Source organism: Octopus bimaculoides, chromosome 6 (genome assembly GCF_001194135.2).
Source record: "Octopus bimaculoides isolate UCB-OBI-ISO-001 chromosome 6, ASM119413v2, whole genome shotgun sequence".
NCBI lineage: Eukaryota > Metazoa > Mollusca > Cephalopoda > Octopoda > Octopodidae > Octopus > Octopus bimaculoides.
In genome coordinates this window covers 9,927,362-9,932,059 of record NC_068986.1, presented here as the reverse complement: position 1 = coordinate 9,932,059, position 4,698 = coordinate 9,927,362, and the positions used below count along the sequence as shown (strand labels likewise).

Here is a 4,698-nt window from a genome sequence, read left to right as displayed (position 1 = left end):
TCACTTCTGCTCACCTTGTACCTTGAGGGTCCACCCAGACACACCCTCGCAATTTCTATCTCTTCCTACTTCTATTCTGATCCTCCCTTCCCTCACCATCTCCTCTAAAATACGAATAGCCATATGGCCTGTCTACAGCAACAAACCTGTTCTGCTGCTTTAACCCTTTCTCTCATACTTTTAACTTCTTTCATCTCTTAGCATAAAGCTGCCTCTCTCTTGGGGTCCACAGTCTTGCAGTCTGCAAGGCAACTTTGCTAGTGCTGGTGGCATGAAAACAACACCCAGTCCACACTCTGTAAAGTGGTTGGCATTAGGAAAGGCATCCAGCCATAGAAACCATGTGAAAGACACTGGAGTATGATGTTGTCCTCAGACCCATCAGATACTGTCGAACCATTTAATCCGTACAAATACAAATGTTAAGCGGACGGTTGGCTAAATTCAGACCGATATCCCTCTGACAGGCTTTTGTTTTTCCCCTCAACTGTTATTTTTGGAGGTTTTACTCTTCCCTCGGTTACATTGCAACATCTGAGAACAATTACAGGGGGCTGCATTACTTTTGGTAAAGAAGATTTTTTTTAAAATGCCTAAACCATTTTTGTGTATATTTACTCTGTAGTCACAAGCAAATTACTTTTGTATCGCTGCTGCATTATTTCGCATTTCCAATTTTGCAGTCTCTTCCGTTTTGCATGTGCATGATGCCATGTTACCATGGCTTCTAAAATCTACTCTAAGTTTGACCAAACTGAAATCTCAGTCGAAAAGTAATATCCAGCTTGACCACATGCTATCCTAGGCCATGATGACTTGCACCAGTTGTTGTATACCAATTAAACTCAGAACACCCAGTGTTTCCCTTATAAATCTTCTATACTTTAATTCCTCAATCTTGTGGGTTTGCTTGATATACATTGCCAGAAACATTACCACCACCATTCCCTTTACTAATGGATAGTCATTTTTCTTTTTCTCTATTTGGTTGGTAATGGAAGTGAAATGTACTTGGTTCAGTACAGTTTTGTATTTAAGAGATGAGGAATTATGTACATTATTTACATTCAACAGATATACCCACAGGCATATGACATAGTAAAGAGCGTGGGCTACTAACCCCAAAATACTGAGTTCGATTCCAAACAGTGACCTGAATGATAATAATAATAATAATAATAATAATAATATCGAAAAATACCTTAGGAATGAGAACCCAAGTTCGAAATTTCCCCAAGACACCTCAAGAAGGTTGGAGGGTATATCAGCTGAAACGTTGTGTTAACAACAAACAAGATGAGAACAAATATCCGTCAAACGTAAATAATGTAAATAACTTGGTTCAGTGTTGAGAAGTCTTGTCTTATATGACAATTGTTATGTTCTTTTATGCGTTGATTTCTTGGAGATTTCTAGTCCCTGAAGGATTTATCTATTGTTTGGCTGCATCAAAATCCGAAATCATTTGATCCAGCTATATATGCTGGGGACTTACCTCCCTTTGTCAGTCATTATGTTCATTGCTTTGTGGCTTTTGGGTTACTTTAACTCTTGTTTCTGGCAATAGCTGGTGCTGGTCAGTACCCTCCATGTTTGTGACCTCTACTAATTTTGTCTTTAGGTTCAAATTGCTAATAAGCTCCTCCCCCACTTTTTTTTATTTGTTGTTTACATTTTTACAGCTTTAAAAATCAGCACAGGTTTTGAATTGTTTTTCTTATAAGATTGACAGAGGTGGTTGAGTTTAACCCTAGGTGTTAAGAGTCGCTGACGAGGATTAAGGTGCTATACATCAAAATCTGGTGTATTGATGTAATTTTTCATGCTGAATCTCAGGAGATAATTCACTTGTTCCAGAAAATTTTTTTAGAAAGTTACTGAGGTTTAGAGTTTGATCATCTTTACCCAGTCGGAAAACATGATTTGGAAGCTGTCATTTTGTGCATGACTGCAATTGTAAGACGACAAAATAATGTCAACATTTGGATGATAATGCGTGTTTTAAGCATTGAAAAGGTGGGTATAGAAAATGCAACATAAAATATCCCCAAACAGCAACAGATGTATACAACAGGAAAACACCACTTTAAAATATCCAGTTTGTAAACACACCTGGTTTTTTGTAAACAAGAGTTCCGACACTTGGTTTGTTACTATGGAAACAGGCACCTATGTCTGTGGCTTTCAATTGGCTAAAATGACCCAAAATTTGCAAACTTTAAAAGCTATTAACTCTTTGTTTATTGATTTATGGAGAAAATGAATTTCATGTCAATAATTAGCATACAAAACTACATCAATACCCCAAATTTGAAATCAAATGGAAATTGAAGAAATTGAAAAGTGGCAGCCAAACAGAAAAGATCTCGTTGTTCTGTTAATTAGTGATCCTGATTAATTTCCCAATGCCTATTATTGTTGTTATTGCTATAAAGTTTAAATTCCATCCAGGTCTATACAAGATTGCAGTTTGTCTATATATTTATTTATATTTTGCATGACAATTTGTTTCCTTAATTATTGTAATCAAATGCTTTTGCATCTTGAGGAAACCTGGGGATTTCTTTTCTTTTTCCCTCTGACGAAGAGAATCAATTATATATTTTTTTTAACCCTTTAGCATTAAAACTGGCCCAAATATTCTGCCTGTTTTATGTTTAAACTGGCCACATCTGGCCTTTCATACCTACACTACAATGTCATTCTAAAAATAAACCTTCACATAATTGAAATCTCTTTGCTACAAGATAATACATGATTAATAAGGTGACAAACTGGCAGAAATGTTAGAAAAGGTGGGCGAAACGCTTAGCGGTATTTCGTCTGTCTTTACATTCATCATCATCATCATCAACATAGTTTAACGTCCGCTTTCCATGCTAGCATGGGTTGGACGATTTGACTGAGGACTGGTGAAACCGGATGGCAACACCAGGCTCCAATCTAAATTTGGCAGAGTTTCTACAGCTGGATGCCCTTCCTAACGCCAACCACTCAGAGAGTGTAGTGGGTGCTTTTACGTGTCACCCGCACGAAAACGGCCACGCTCGAAATGGTGTCTTTTATGTGCCACCCGCACAAGCCAGTCCAGGGGCACTGGCAACGATCTCACTCGAAAATCCTACGGGAGCCAGTCAGGCGGTACTGGCAACGGCCACGCTCAAAATGGTGCATCTCATGTGCCACCCGCACAAGAGCCAGTCCAGGGGCACTGGCAACGATCTTACTTGGCTTGCCGGGTCCTCTCACGCACAGCACATTTCCAAAGGTTTCGGTCAGTAGTCAGCACATTTCCAAAGGTCTCGGTCAAGTTCAAATTCCACCGAGTTCAACTTTACCTGTCAATCTTTCGGAGTCAATAAATTAAGTACCAGTTGCATACTGGGGTTGATCTAATCAAGGACCCAAAATTTTGGGCCTTGTGCCTAGAGTAGAAAAGAATACATGATTAATAATTCAAAACAATGTAAATAAGTACGTATCAGGATAATTGCCCCTCTTATAATTCCCCACCGACAACAACTACCCCCTAGGACAATTACCCCCTCTCCAATATATTAAGTTTTAAATCATCTGTTGTCCTCAACAGTATTGTCCATGGTGAGGTAAATGTCCTAGACTCGAATAAATAGGCAGTTCATTTTAATAACTGAGTAATGTGGATGGTAAAAGGTTAAATTTCCACTGCAATGACTTCATTCTTGCCATCACAATCAGAAACTAAAGGGAAGCCCTCCACCCAGCACATGGCTTATATTAGTCGTCTTATTGCTTCATTTTGTTTGAAAATCCTTCCGATTCAGTCACTGAATGGGAAACTGTTATTTGTTTCAAATGTAAAAAGCTGTAGAAATGATACTAATCTTTTCTAATATTGGCACAAGGCCAGCAATTTAAAGGTGACGAGCACAGGTTGATTACACTGACCCCAGTACTTGCCTGGTACTTTATTTTATCAACCCTGAAAGGGTCAAAGGCAGAATCAACCTCGGTGACATTTATACTCAGAATTTAAAGAGAAAAAAATGCATTTCATCCAACATGGGGACAATTTTGCCAGCTCCACTGCCCTGACAATCATGAGGCAGTAAAAGCAGTTTTGAGAACCCCAATTTCACATGCAGTGGTTCCCAACCTTTTCACGACCAAGGACCCCTTTTATTTAAATGAATCTTCCCACGGACTCCTTTTAATATGCTTATCTTTATGTGGATGTGTGTGTGTGTGTGTATATATATATATATATATCATCATCATCACCATCGTTTAACGTCCGCTTTCCATGCTAGCATGGGTTGGACGATTTGACTGAGGACTGGTGAAACTGGATGGCAACACCAGGCTCCGATCTGATTTGGCAGAGTTTCTACAGCTGGATGCCCTTCCTAACGCCAACCACTATAGAGAGAGATATGTAGATATGAAATTTTAAGCTTAGTTCACTGACCCCCCTACCCCCCAGTACTACCTTTACGGGCCACAGGTTGGGAACCATTGTTGTAGTGCATCACATTCAATTGTGTTCTTTCTTTTTAATAATGCGCTCTGACATCAATAATGTGTGTGTGTGTGTGTGTGATTGTCTACCTTTAACTGTAACATTGGTTTCAAATTTTGGCACAAGGCCAGCAATTTCAGGGTGCAGGAGGTAAACTGATTGCATCAACCCAGTGTTCAACTGGTGTTTATTTTATCGAC

General features: G+C 39.1%; 1 protein-coding gene across 1 annotated transcript in view; it reads left to right on the top strand.

Annotated features, from left to right (window-relative positions):
- The window catches only part of LOC106873553 (BUB3-interacting and GLEBS motif-containing protein ZNF207), a 28,337-nt gene that overhangs the window by 10,670 nt on the left and 12,969 nt on the right, over nucleotides 1-4,698 (top strand). The gene's annotated exons all lie outside the window — the stretch shown is intronic.